Consider the following 15,065-nt stretch of genomic DNA (forward strand, 5'->3'; position numbering starts at 1 on the left):
ATTACATTTTATTTGCCTTCTTTTTTTTTTTTTATTGCTTATTCCTGTAAATACAAGTTGAGGTTTTGGGTCACAGCCCAGTTACATTTTGATTCAGAGAGAGTTTAATTTCCCCTTTTAAAAAGTGTTTTAAATAAGTTGGGCCATATGGAAGTAGAGTTGTTAATCAACCAAAGAAACTTGAAGGAGTTTGAAAAATAAGGTTATATATTTCTGGAGCCATTTCTTGAGTATTGAACCAGCACCAGTACTCAAACTCCTGATTCAGTCATTTCCGTTGTTGGGATCAAGACTTAATCTGTCCATACCTGTGTTTTCACAGCTGCAAAATGGGAATTACACCTATTGGAAAGTCCTTAATTAAAAACAAGGAAAGCAGAGGAAGATCATTTGCAAGGGTAGTAAACAGTGCAAAACGTGTCTGAGGGAATATTGCATGTTGGATGGAGAGGCTCAGCAAGGATGCTGTGGCTGAAGCAGCGTGCAGGGAGCAGCTCCTCTTTGCTGTATTCCTGTGTCATGCAGTTCATCCCTTCCCTCCTGCTGCTCTGAATCCCTCACAGTGACTGACACAAGCACACGTGCAGCAGTGCAGGAAAAGCTGCACAGACCCTGCCAAAACGGGCTGGAGCTGTCGTGGAGTGGCAGGCACAGCCTCAGTATGCCCCAGGTCTGCAGAGAAACGTGGGAGATGCAACACGAGTGAGCTGCACATTAACTTGGCAGCACTCTCCTTCAGTCAGAGCCTGGACACGCTCTGGGGGAGTGGAAGGGCTCCCCTGAGCTGCCAGGTCCTCATCCCCAGCCAGGGCTCCGTGCTGGAGGCAGGCAGGGGCTGCAGGGGCTTCTGTCAGCAGCACGGGGCAGGCCAGAAGGGGGTTATGTAATGGATTCGCAGGGGACAGGGGAAGGATGGGATGGTTTCCTTCTGCCAGGACAAGGAGCAGCTGCACAGCTGCTCTGCAGTGCTCTCCCCAGCCCTGGGATCCTGTGGAGCAATGCAGGCAGGGAGCTGGGGTCCTGTAACAGCACATCCACCAGTGCCACTTTGCTCCCTGCCAAGCGAATGATTCCTTCACAAATGCTCCTGTGCAATATCCTCATAAGGAGTCTGAGAAATGGACTGGAGCCACTCTGGCTAGAAAGGGAAACCAGGCTCAGTCTGTGGGGAGGGCAAAGTTGTGATCCTCACTGTGATCCTCGTGTCTCTCCGGGGTCTGAGGAGTGACAGTGCGGGGTTACAGAGCACCAGGACAAGGCAGAGGTTCTGGCTGTAGAAACTTACCCAAGACAAAGCAAGGGAGGGGGAACTGTCCCAGAAGGGTTATTAATTTGTTCCATTTGGATGAAATAAATAGAAAGACTGGGATTGAAGGAGATCATTGCTGTAAAATAGTAGGTTTAATATTATTTGAATCTGCACAGTTGATCTTAGCCAAAGGCTGAGAAAGAGGGAGCAGACAGAGCTGAATTGTCCAGACTGCTGTTGGCCAGCGCTGGATTTTGGAAGGTGACTGGCTGGTGACAATCCAGAATTACAGACAGGGGCTGTGCACAGGACATCAGCCAGCCTTTGATGGCTACAGGTGCTCGGGGCCCTGGCTTCAGCTCCCATCCTCGGGTGCTGCCTCCAGAAGCACAAAAGGGACATACATATTTATGAAATACCAGGTTTTATCCACTTTTTTCAACTTTTCCATTCCTGCTGCCAGTTTATTGTCCCTGAGGACAGACTGCTTGAAACCAGTATGTCTTCAAAGATAGAATGCCTGAAAACTATTGTTTTTATTCAGTTCAACTTTTTAGGGCAAAGACTTGGTTTTCAGACAGACAAGGCATTTAATCACCAGTAATTCAGAAGATCAGAACACTGAGATGATCTTGTCATTAATACAGAAATACCCTAAGTGTAGTTAGCAAACAGACTTACATGTAACTGCTCTAGATGTGAATTTAGCTGTTTCAAATTAAATAATAAAAACTATTTTATGGAGAACATATGCAACCATTATCAGGACAGTAACAGTGTCAGTGACATTTTATTGCTCATCCAATATGTTCTTTCCATGAATCCAGCCCTGATCTTCTTGATGAAGTAGCAAAAATCTACTTGCATTATTTCCATAATGCAAAATCTATTGGTCCTCAAGAGCTTGAAGGGCTGAGTGTTTTGGGAAAAAATTTTTCACTGGAAGGGTGCTCAGGGAGGTTTGGAGTGCCCATCCCTGGAGGTGTCCAGGGAATTCCTGGGGGTGGGGACAAGGTCCCACCTCGGATTGGTGTTCTGGAGGGATTTCCAACTTTGGTGATTCTGGGATTCTGGGAGGGGCAGCTGCTCTTCCTGGGGCAGCTGAGTGTTGCAGGCACTTGAGGGTTTTGGCCTGTGTGCTCCTGGCAGGTCAGGTGTGAAATGGTGGTGGTGCAGCAGGGTTTGTGCAGTGCTGGAGATAAGAGATCAGCATCAGTCTTGCCCCATTGCACGTTGTGTTTATGATTAGGGGATGAACCTTGCTCCTCTCAGCTGGATAATTTATTTATTTCACACAGTAAGGACAGCAGTAGCAAAGCACTCATAATTTTATTTAAAACCCCTGGCTTATAGACTGTGTTTACCATGAGAGTTTTCTCCAAACATTGTTGCAATGCTTTAAACTTGCAGTTTTAAGCTCTGCATGAATATCCACAGCGGATGCTGTGTGTGCTGGGGAGGAGCAGGGGTGAGCTGGGTACGTGTGCTCACACATCCCTCTCTGCTCCACGCTCTTGCAGACAGAACAACAACAAAACTTTCTTCTTGCAGGATAGTTAATGCTCTGGCCCACAATTACAGCGCCAGATGTGTTGCCACAGAAACAATTTAAAGGGAGAAGGAATTGTGAGCAAATTGTCTTTCTTGTGGAAAGTGTTTGAGAGCCTCTCCTTGGTTTCCCTGTTTCTATCTGTGTGTGCACAGCAGAGAATGAGGGACAATTTGCTTTTGTTTGGTACATCTGCTATTGGTTTAAAATTCTCTATACAGGGTTGAAAATTGAAAAATATTCTATTATGGGCATGACTTACGTACCTCAGAGACATTTTTTATTAAATCCTGATTCATTTTTAGAAACCTTTTTCCTTTAAAAATGTGCTGTGTGCTAGCAGATTTACTTACCTCCACTTGCAACATGCTTTGCAAAATATTTCCAGTCACAGTTGTTTCTGTGAAAGGGAGAAAACATTTGACTTTATAGTTATCCCAGATTTGGATGCTGAGAATTAGGATCACATTCTCCTTACTAAAACTGACATGCTGATGAAAAGAGGGAATGTTTACAGGAAATATTTTGATTTAATCTTGCCTAGGAAGCCTTAAAGTAGCCAAAGCCCTTGATTTTAGCTAGCATTTCTTTTTCTCAAACCAATGGATGCTCTATTCAACACACTTTTTTCTCAGCTGTTATGAAAATAACATGAATAATAATATGAAAAATTCTGAACAAAATGCAATGTGAATTAGCTTAACATGTCCTTTTGACATTTTTGACCACAGCAGAACTGCTTTCTCCTGCAGGTTTGCATTCTGTCTGGGGAGAGTAACAGGAGGAACATCCAGGAGGGTCCCAGCCCTGGCAAAATTTTAAAAAGGCCACAATCCAGACATAAAGAGCCTTGTTTCCACAGCTCTTTGTACTTCGTGCATTTGGGAGGTCTTTGTCCCTGCGCATTTTGAAATACTGCTGGCTGTGGATCTGAAGGAGCCGTAACTGGTTTATCTTACCAAAAGCCAAGGAGAAGTTTGGGTCTCTTTGGAGTGGTGGAAAGATTTGCCATGTGCAGTCGTGTGCATGATGCTGCCCGTGGTCTGGCAGGGAATGGACACACAGGGTTATCCTGAGAAACCTCCTGTCCTTATTTGTGTGTTTAGCATTCCCCTCTGTGAGGGTTAGGATTGTTAAATCTATTTTCTTATAGCCAGAATTTCAACTGCCCCTGAGTCTGGAAATGCACAATTTATTCCCTTTTTTACTCATTCCCATACAAATCTGAGATCTTCACTTTTCCTTTGATGAAAATTCTTTCTGACAGAAATATATCCAGGTACCCCCGAGTCAGGAGCAGCTGCTTGTGCTTTAGAAAGCAGTTTTACCTTGTTCCAAGTGTCCTGCCAGAGCCCTGGATTGCAGCCTCGGATCTCTGGAGCTAGGCTGAGTGCCATGTCCCACACTGGAGTCCTGGCAGCTCCACAGGCATCTACATCACCCAGCAAGATCTGCCAGGCCGATAAGAAACTCGTTTCTCTCTTGCATTCCTCCTGCAGGCTCAGCTCCAGCGCTGGGTGTGGGGGGAATGCAGAGCTTGGGGCTGCTGTGTGCCCAGCTTAGAGCTGAGCCTGCAGAGGGAACTGGGCTGTGCCTGTGCAGCCCTGGGACCCCCAGCTCTCTGCAGCCAGGAGCTCTCTGCATGCAGCTGGCTGCTCCAGGAGCTCTCTGCATCCAGGTGTCTGCTCCAGGAGCTCTCTGCATCCCGGTGTCTGCTCCAGGAGCTCTCTGCATCCAGGAGCTCTCTGCGTCCAGGTGTCTGCTCCAGGAGCTCTCTGCATCCCGGTGTCTGCTCCAGGAGCTCTCTGCATCCAGGAGCTCTCTGCGTCCAGGTGTCTGCTCCAGGAGCTCTCTGCATCCAGGAGCTCTCTGCGTCCAGGTGTCTGCTCCAGGAGCTCTCTGCATCCAGGAGCTCTCTGCAGCCAGGTGTCTGCCCCAGGAGCTTTCTGCAGCCACCCTCGAGTTCACAGCCGGAGCCAGGCTGCCCTCAGTGAGTTACACCTCTGCTGTTTGATCCCAGGAGAAGCAGCTTGCTCTTTCCTTAGGCAGTGGAGCTTTCCCAGACAGGCATTGTAAACTGGAAATATAGGTACTTGTAATTTTCTTCAAAACCTCCTTTGGGCCTGAAATGTCTTGTGCTTGGTTTCAATCCAGTATTGACTAAGACTGGAAAGTGTGAATAATGTCAGCTCAGCTGTATTTGAGTTATTCAAATGAATTTTAAAACGATGTACTTTCCACTTACATTGTTCCATAATTCTCTGCACTTATATAACCTCTTTTTTATTATTGAAATTGCTACAGTCTTGAAGAGGGAAATATAATTTTCCAATACTGGGCCTGAACAGATAAACAGGGAGGCAATTCCAAGGCCTCAGTGTGCTTTAAAATCTGAATGTTTCTGCTTTAATGTTGGTGTGAATAGGTTTGCACTTTTACTAGTGCAGAAGAAACAGCACCTCCATAACCTTCCCTTCCCTGGGCACTGAATTTCTGAGATGTTTCCATTACGTAATTGAAATTTCACAAAGAGAGTTTGGAAGATTTCTGCAGATTGTAAGGCAGGATTTTGTTTGATGAGCACTGTGAAGTTAAAATAGCAGGCCAGGCTTGTCCAGAGGGATATTCCCAGAGCAGCTGTGTGAGCCAGCACTGCAGCCAGGCCATGTGGCTGGGACTCAATCTGGACAGAAAGTTCAGTGGCTTTGCTGAAGTTTTGAAGGTGAGTCGTTCGTAGCAAGTTAGTGAGCTGGTTTTTAGAATGGCAGAGAAGAGAAGAGCATTTACACTGGGTGGGTCACGTGTGGAAATGCCTGGGTTTGGGCGCTGCAGTAACACACAGCGTTGTGTCAGTTTGTTGTAAATGTAACTGCACAATTCTTAGGGCTGTTAGTGCAGCACCAAGTGCCCAGATGGATGGAAAGGTGTCACTGTTGTCTGAAATGGAGCCCCAGACACTGACCTGGAAGGTGAGGCCCCCTCTGAAGAGCCCTGACATACAGAAATGCTCCTCCAGTTGGGCACTGCAGGCACTGGGACAATAGAGCTGCCCTTTGTGTAACTCTGCTGAGGTCATTGCAGCTCCTTCCTAATTCCACCGAGGCCGAGCTGTGCCTCTCCCTTTCTCTGAAGGGTTCACATGCCAATGTGTTGTGCAACAACATAATTTGTTAACAAATAAAGAAGAATTTAAATAACCTTAGAAAATCAGTCCGGGCATCCCAGCTGCCTGCAAACAAACAGCAGAAGCGCAAAACATTTAAGTAGAATGCAAAGTATCTCAAAATTGCCTGAGCTTGGGTTCTTCAGAAACAAAACCACAACTGTAAGGAGAACATGCTCTGCAGGAGAAGGCTCTGGGTGAGAACACATACTGCATCTTCTGGTAAGGTCTCCAGTCCAGACATCATTTCTGAGCTGTTTTCCCCAGGGCTGTAGTAACACATGATGAATCTTTTCCCCATGTGTGTATGTGAGAATTTGACTACTTTTAGTTTCATTTAAAGCAATAAGTGACCTGTAATTGTCAGATTATGTTTACAGTACAGTAAAACTGTATCTTCTTGTAAAATATCTGTCTTGAGGAAGCCAAGTCATATGGAGAGAGCTGCACGTTTCTGTCAGGACACCGAGCACTGCCTGCCCCTGCTGCTGTAATTGTGTCAGGCTGGATTTAGTCCTGGCTCTGCATTGGTGTCTTGCTGGAATGCCTTGTCAATATGTTTTCTACCTGAATGGCCCTTTCTGAATTTGGAAGGTAACCCAAGGGTGCCTTTCTGCCAGGTCCTGCTCTGTGCCCTGCCCAGGGCAGCTCTGCAGGATCCCCACTGGGAGTTCAGAAGATCACTGGCCCGTAGATGCTGAGTAAACCAGTCCAAGGTCTAAGAAAAACTCCTTGTGATGCTGAAAAATAGGAAACACCAAGCAGATGTGTTAGTTGCAGCAAAAGCTTTGGGTCCTCAGGGAGAAAACAATTGGGTTCAGAGGCTTTGAAGAAGTCTGAGACAGAGAGCTGATTGATTTCCCTGTGCACAAAGCTGAAATGCACTTTCATGAGTGACTCTCGCCGTGTTTGTTGATGGTATTCATAACATTTCTAGGGACCTTAAATTACACGAGCTTTTGGCCTAAATGTTGAAGTGGTTTGATCTTGACTGATCCTGCTGAGCAACTTCTGCTTAGCCCTTCCAGTTGTGTCTGCCTTTTTCTTCCAGGGAGCAGCTCTCGTGTGTTGGGCTGGGTGCTCTGGGGGCCCTGACACTTCCAGGAATTTGTTATCTCTGGCAGAGGCCCCGTCACTGTCACTGTCAGTCTCTGATAAGTGCAAAGTAAACATGTTGCTGACGGGACAGTGCCCCTCCAGTGGCTGAGCACCAGCCTGATGCCATGGCACACTGCTCCTCCAGAGAAACATCCTTCTGCCACTCATTAATTGTTAAAATTGTCTTTGCTCTATGATTCTTGTTATGACTTACCTACTTCTTGCTCCCTTTTCATGTAGAGGGTTTTGTCTTGTTTGCAAATTTCAATTAGAGCCATCGCTTCCTAGTCTTGCTGAAACACTTCTGAAATAAGTGTGGCATTATTTCACTTCTAATGAGTATGAAAAGAGAGCTCTCACCGAACAGATTCTTCCCATTTTCTGCCCGTGAAGCGCCTGGCTGGAGCAGCAGTGACACCCCAGGGCTGAGGGAGGGGTGTGGAGGCCAGGCAGGTCTCACCAGGTGGAGCACAGCCACCCTCCCCTGCAGATGTGTGCCACAGCTGCTCCAGGAGAACAGCTCCTTCAGAAAGGCCACACGGAACAGCCCTTGCTAGGATGTTCCTGAGGCTGGAGGAGGTTTAAGGGGCACTCCGGGAAGAGGCAGTCCCTGCGGATTTTGTAGAGTTTCCTGGGCAAGTGATGCCCAGAAGTCAGGACACAAGTTTGCCCCCTCTGATTTTATAACTTTCCAGAGAGTGTTGCTGTAATTCTGTTTAGGCTTGAAACAATCCAAAGCTTTCTTCTAGGCAGGGCCAGACTGACTAAACTTGAATATCTGGTTTAAAAGTAAATGTAGTCCAGTTTAGACTGCATTTTCCTCAGCTGCTCAGTGCACTATTTGTATCCTAATGCACATTAGTCTTTCAGCTGTTTCCAAAGCCATCTCCTTTTGAATGTTTAATATCTAAGAACCAATTAGTTCCATTTTGTTTTCCTTGGATAGTTTGCAATTAAACATTCTTTTAAGTGGGCTTTATTTAGCTAATTCCATCACAAAAATAAGCTCTAAGGGAATGAAGAGAAGTTCAAGCTAGCCAATGTTTATTTTTATTATTAATAATTTATATTATGGGAGTCCCCAGAGGAACCAGGGCCCCACTAAACCCAGTTTCCTCTGCATGTAATAACTGAGTCTCACAAGAGTTTATTCAGCAGAAGATTCCTTTTTGCTGCTGTGCTCAGTGCAAGGGACCTGCTCCACACTGCAGGGAAAGGACAGATGAAGAGCACATAAAACCAAATCAAGAATCATGGTTTAAAGAAGCTTAAGCTGGGCACCAGAGGGAGAATCTGATGCATCTTTTCTAAAAAAGAAAAAAAAGCCACACTTATGTATTTTTCCAGCCTGAGTGCCAAGTCATGACCTCCAAGGTCTCGTTGATCATCTCTGAAGTGATGGCAGTGCTCCCAGTGGCTCTGAGGGAGCGAGGCTGGGCAGGGAGTGATGGTCCTGAACATCTTATCTCCTTCTGAACGAGCAGCAGGGGACTCTGTCTGTTTCAAAAACACACTGCTGGGCAGAGTTAGTTTAAAAATGCTCTTGTTTAGTCAGATTTCTATCAGGAGTTATGGTTTTCACAGCCTCTGATCCTCAAGAACTGGTCTGCTTTATGTTTTACAGAAGTCTTGAGAGGAGCAGCTGAGTCCCCTCAGAGCTGTGGATGGGTTCAGTGGGGTCAGAGCAGAGCCCTCCCCTGGGGCATCCTGCTCCCTCGGGGGGCTGAGGGGCAGAAGGGGTTTGGGGTGAGCAGGGCTGTGGGGGGCAAGTGCAGCCTTTTCCCCCTGGAGGAATTCCCATCCTCCTCCCCTTCCCTTTGTGGGAGCATCAGGCTCTGCAGCACCCTTGCCATGATTCCAAAGGCAGGAGCTGGGCAGTTTTCCTGCCCACACTGCTGCCCTCATTAGCTCACTTGGAAGGGCTCAGACATCTGGTTCCAAGTACAGCTGTGTGCTTAGGATGGGGGCTTTTCTCTCCACAGAAAAATCACTAAAGCTGGCCATTTAAGACACAGATTTTATAGGAGCTAGAGCTGGGCTGTGCAAAGTTCACCTCATTAAAAACAAGCCCAAACCAAATAAAAGCAGAAAATAAGAGTGTAAAAAATGTGGGCCATGAATGTCAGAGCATGTGTATTAGGAACTGGGAAGAAGTGAAGGGAAAAGTACAGATATACCCACACCATTCAAAGTTCTTGGGTTTTTCCACAAGTAAATATTTGGCTTTAAAGCATAAACATTTTGTCCCTTCTATTTCTCTCTTCTATGAAATTTTATATACTTTTCCTCTTTTTCCACTGTTCTTTGGGATACTGATCCTTACCTTCTTTATTTCTGTGGCACAAGATTATCTTGGTGACGTTTATGGGAATAAACCATGGTTGCCACGGGAAGTGGCTGGATGGTTCCATTCCTAGAAAAGGGACAGTTCTCCTGGCCAGACAGGTAAATGACACAGGGTGTGTCCCACCTCAGGAGCACCAGGCTGCTGTGAGTCACAGAATTCAGCTTTTGGAGATAACAAATTACATCCCCACGCTGCTGGACATCAGCCCTCGCTCCTGCTGGAGGTTTGTAATCTGACTTGGTTAAACACCCTTCCCAGTGTATAATCAAAGCATTTATCTGTGCAAAGTGGTGCTGCCCTTGAAACTGAGCCTTGGGACTTCCCACAGCCCTGAGGCTGAGATCAGGGACCTTCCTTATGCCATCATTAACCCGGAGATGGCTCCAGCATGGGAAGGGTGGCTGGAGACAGGACCACACCTGAGGAGGGTTTGCAGCACACACTGAGGGACGGGCTGGGAAACCAGGGACAGTGGGGGCTGTGTGGCACAGGGACAGTGGGGGCTGTGTGGCACAGTGGGGTCTGTGTGGCACAGTGGGGTCTGTGAGGCACAGTGGGGTCTGTGTGGCACAGTGGGGTCTGTGTGGCAGAGGCACAGTGGGGTCTGTGAGGCACAGTGGGGTCTGTGTGGCACAGTGGGGTCTGTGTGGCACAGTGGGTCTGTGTGGCACAGTGGGGTCTGTGTGGCACAGGGACAGTGGGGTCTGTGTGGCAGAGGCACAGTGGGGTCTGTGAGGCACAGTGGGCTCTGTGTGGTCTGTGTGGCACAGGGATGGTCCCTGGGCTCATCACTGATGAGGAGGAGTCTCTCAGGGCCAGAGCTGCTGGGATTCAGTGCCAGGCCAGTTTCCTTTGTCCCAAAGACAGGAGCCAGTGCATCATTGTGAACTGCTCTGCCCTGGCTCCCTGTGCTCCCCCAGGCTGCAGTTTGGGTGCTGGGAGTGCCCTGGCAGGCAGGCTGAGCTGGCCCTGCAGGTCTGGCAGCTCTGGGCACCAGCCTGGCAGCTGCCACCCCCCTGAAGCCCCAGCGCAGCCCTGGAGGGTGTCAGCAAGCTGGAAACTGGCACCAGGGCAGCTCCTGGATCAGCTGGGAGTGTGGGAGCTGTGCTGTGCCCCCAGCAGGGAAGGCACAGGGCTCCCAGCCCGGGGAGCTGGGTACAGAGCGGGGCTGGGCTGGGCCACGGGCACTCACTGCAGCTTTTCTGGTCCAAAAGGCCACAGGGGGGTGCACAGCCAGCTGGGACTCCCACATTTCCATCAGGGAGAGGGCACAGCCCATGGTGAGCCATGCTGGGCTCCCCAGGGCTCCCTGGCAGCTCTGCTGCTGCTGGGAGGCACCGGGAGGCCACGGCATCGCGCCTTGGAAAATAATTTCCAGGTCATTAACTGGGTCAGGCCAGCTCCTGCTGCCGGATTCTGCTGGGAATCTGGAATAGATGGCTGATTAATTTCCTCTGGATGTGCACACTGCCACTGGGAGCAGGACTTGGAGCTGCGTGCTGAGATGGAGAGTGATTGCAAACACAGGAACATTTGGGGTGCAGGCTTGGAAAGCAGCTCGCCCTGGACTTGAAATCTGAGTCCTGTGTTCACAGAAGCCCCCAGAAATGGGGCCACCAGAGCTGACCCCAGCACGGGACAGGCTGTCAGAGAGCACTGCTGTGATATCCAGATTTATTGCTGCCTGGGAAGCCTGGACTCCAGAATGCCATTTCCAGAAGCTGGCAAGGAGCTTTGGGAGGGCCTCATGAGCAAAGCAATAACTTGGATCAAAGCTGTTTATCTGATTTGCTTTCAATGGCTTAAGTACGGCTGGAGGAAAGAATGTCAGATGTGCAGTATTTAAATACATGTTCCAGAGCTGAATCTGCACAGGTAAAATTTGCAGAAGTACCAAAGCTAGTCACACACTGAAGCCCTGTCTTTCTAAACAATGCAAGCTCTGAATGTAATTCTTATTAAAAATCAGTTGAAGTAGCTCTTAAGGGCCTGAAGTACCTGAGAGTGGGGATTATATTCCTGAATCATTTGACATTTTCAGAGTACGACCTGGCAGATGTGAGTTTGGTGCAGAGTAAAGGGCCCATCTCATAATCTGAGTTACACAGGCTCAGGCCAGGAGGTTCTGTGGAGCACGTGCAGCTACACAGGGCAGCAAAAGCTTCCATCCAGAGCAAAGCTGTGATGGAATCGCTCATATTGCTCAATCTTAACCCAGCAGAAATGCCTGGTGAATGGGTGGAAGCTGTGGGTGTCCCTTCTCTCCCCTTCCAGCAGTCTGTTTGGGCAGATAGAGCTCCATGTGAAGCACACACCTCCCGTGGCTGTATCTGCAGGGCTCTCCCCTGTGTGGAGGGCAGCTGAGCTCACAGCAGCTGCACAGCAGGGACAGCCCCAGCTCACAATCCCTGCTGCAGGAATTGCACCAGACCTGCTCTCATTCTGCTGGGAATCCTGATGCTGGGAGTTCTTGCCACAGCCTGGATTTGTCTGAAGAACAGATCCCTGTTTGGGTTAAAATGCCCATTTTGAGATGTGTTCTGAGATCAAGGGCGCTGTGTGTCTCCCTAATTGAAATTACTTTTCTTCTTTTGCAAGATGATGTTCCTCAGTTCTGCCCAGAGCTGTATAAATAGAATGTTTGTCAAACAGCTGAACAAAACCACTTGAAGCGTAAGGGGTCTGAGTGATAAATTTGGAATGTTTATGTAGCACAGCAGACATTGCTCCTGAGGTCAATGGCTTTCCTGAGGAATGCTGGAGAGCAGACATGGAACTCAGGCTCTATTTTCCCAGGGGATTCAGCCCCAGGCTTGCCCAGAGGGTCACTCCAGTGCTGCCTCACCCAGGCCCCATCCCATCCCATCCCATCCCATCCCATCCCATCCCATCCCATCCCATCCCATCCCATCCCATCCCATCCCATCCCATTGATCCCATCCCATCCCATCCATCCCATCCCATCCCATCCCATCCCATCCCATCCCATCCCATCCCATCCCATCCATCCCATCCATCCCATCCCATCCCATCCCATCCCATCCCATCCCATCCCATCCCATCCCAGTGATCCCATCCCATCCCATCCCAGTGATCCCATCCCATCCCATCCCATCCCATCCCATCCCATCCCATCCCATCCCATCCCAGTGATCCCATCCCATCCCATCCCATCCCATCCCATCCCATCCCATCCCATCCCATCCCATCCCATCCCATCCCATCCCATTGATCCCATCCATCCCATCCCATCCCATCCCATCCCATCCCATCCCATCCCATCCCATCCCATCCCATCCCATCCCATCCCATCCCATCCCATCCCATCCCATCCCATCCATCCTCTGGCAGGGCTGCACTCCAGGGTGGCAATCTGACTTTTCTTTATCAGAATCACAAAAGACAAATGCCATTGTCAGCTGTGATACCCTCCCAGCAGCCCCCAAAGGGGCAGTTAAATCCTGTCCCTGTGGTTGGAAACAAGCAAGAAGAAAAGGAATTGTGATTTCATCAATGTGATGTAGGCAAACGTAGCTCAGCTTGTAAAACCAGTCTTAAAGCTGAAGCTTTTTGTGTAATTATGCTAGGGTTGTCTTTTCACCCATGAAGTGCTTGCAGTATATGATATTTCTTTCAGCTAAAAGCCTGATCCTGATGCAATCCAGCAGCAAAGCTGTTATTCTGTTAGGATTTGTAATAAATTCAGGGAGGCAGAATGGAAACCTAGCAGCTTTGATTGACTTTTTTTTGAAAATTATTAGTTGTAATTACAGCTCATCCCTAAAGTCCAGGGAAGGTCTCTGAAGGCCCTAAGTGCTCCTGTACTGAATCACTGCTGGCTTTGGCTCTGGTTTCAGCAGAGGTGCTGCAGACCCAGCACAGCCCAGTGTCACCTTTGTTTGGCTGCCATGAAGGGAATTTTATAAAACCACGCTGTAAAAGATGTAAATTCCAGGTGGCAACTCTGCAACAAACTTATGTGCTGTGCTGTGCATGGGGAGTCTCCTGACAGGCACAAATCTAAGCCCAGTTTCAGCAGGAAGGCTCCATCCCTCCAGTACACTGTTGGGTTTCCCAGATACTGAATCAAGTATGATGTTGTGATAGTACAAAATGAAATGAACTCTCTTTGGTTCCCACAGCTCGAAGATAAAATTACTCTCTTGTCCTTCCAAGCAAAGCGAGTGCAATATTTACAAATGCAATTATGTACAAAAATAACAAGGGTCTAAAGGCAGAAGGAGAAGGTCTGACCAGGCAGGGGAAGGCAGATTGTCCTGATCACAAACCAGCCTCAAAGGGGAGCCTCGGGCACAAAGTCATGAGCAGCTGATGGCTGGCAGTTCCTGTGTCATTTCCACAGTGACAATAATTTGATCTCAGCCTGGCTTCAGTGGTGCCAGTGAGGAGCAGGGCTGCCCACTGGTGAGGTCTGAGCCTGCCCAGGCTGCCAGGGCCCACCAGGAGCCCAGCAGGCAGCAGCTGGAGCAGCTTGTGCAGAAACACAGCCAGGAGAAAGTGTCTCCTGCCCACTGCCCGCGCCCAGCTGGAGCATCACAAACTGCAGGGAAACACGAACTCCTTCCTCTGGCAGGGATTCACCCAGTGGGCCTCTCTGAGAGGCCAGCACAAAATCATGGCCACTCGTTTAAAGCACAAAACACCAGCAGAAACGTTTTGCAAGTCTCTGAGTCATATTTTCCTCACAAAATTGTTGAAACCATTGTGCCCAGAAACAATTAAAGACGTGAGCAGGGCTGGAAAAGCTTAGCCATAAACACAAACAGACACCATGATTTTGTTTATGGGAGGGGAAGGTCATTTGGCTCGAGGAGCACCCTGAGCTTCAGAGAGAGGAGCAGAGGGGGCAGTTGGTGTGTCCTGGCTGCCAGGGCAGCCCCAGCCTGCCTGCACACTTGGGCACACCAAAATCTGTCCTGGAAACAGAGCACGGAGACAGGGCCACACAAAGCTACCCATTTCATCTGAAAAAATTCTGGTTTGACTGTAGGTCCATTTCTGAGCCCTGAATTGCACAAACCCCATGAGTTAGAGCACCCCATCCAGAGTCCCTGGCAGCTGTGCCCAGGGCTCAGCAGCTTTGCAAAGCCTTCTCCAGACCCCGTGGCTCTTCCAGCAGCTCGGGGCTCCAGCTGCCCTGGCACTAAACTCCTTTATCCTGCCCTGCAGTTTCTGTGCAGCCCTGGCTCACTGCTGTGCTCACCTTCCCACTCTTGGGCAAGAGTGGAAGGAGGAAGTTCCTCTGCTCCTGGGGCATAATCCTGGTTTTCTGGGCTTTGGACACTCTGGCCTGCACGGCAGAGGTTTCAGGTTGGGAGGCAGGTTTGAGCTGAGGGTCTTTATCTGATTTATTTCTCCCCTAAAGGGAGGGTAGAGTTTGAGATGGGTCCAGATGCTTTTCCTCAGGGGCACTTGTGTAGCTCAGCACTTTTATACAGACACTCCAGCTAGCAAACCCTCTGTTTAAACAACTGCATTTATAAGTCTTTCTTACAAATAAAATGTTTTATTGACATCCAGCTTATGGTCCTCTGCTCAGGAGTGTGAAACGAGCCATAAGATTTCTGGGTCACCACAAAAACCCATGTGCAGGGGTGTATTGAGAGGCACTGACTTTGTTGGCATTATTTTGAAGCAA

General features: G+C 48.7%; 1 protein-coding gene across 1 annotated transcript in view; it reads left to right on the forward strand.

Moving 5' to 3' along the window:
* Positions 1-15,065, forward strand: part of RIPOR3 (RIPOR family member 3) — a 40,234-nt gene that overhangs the window by 798 nt on the left and 24,371 nt on the right. The gene's annotated exons all lie outside the window — the stretch shown is intronic.

The sequence above is a fragment of the Passer domesticus genome, chromosome 16, assembly GCF_036417665.1.
Source record: "Passer domesticus isolate bPasDom1 chromosome 16, bPasDom1.hap1, whole genome shotgun sequence".
NCBI classification, from domain to species: Eukaryota; Metazoa; Chordata; class Aves; order Passeriformes; family Passeridae; genus Passer; species Passer domesticus.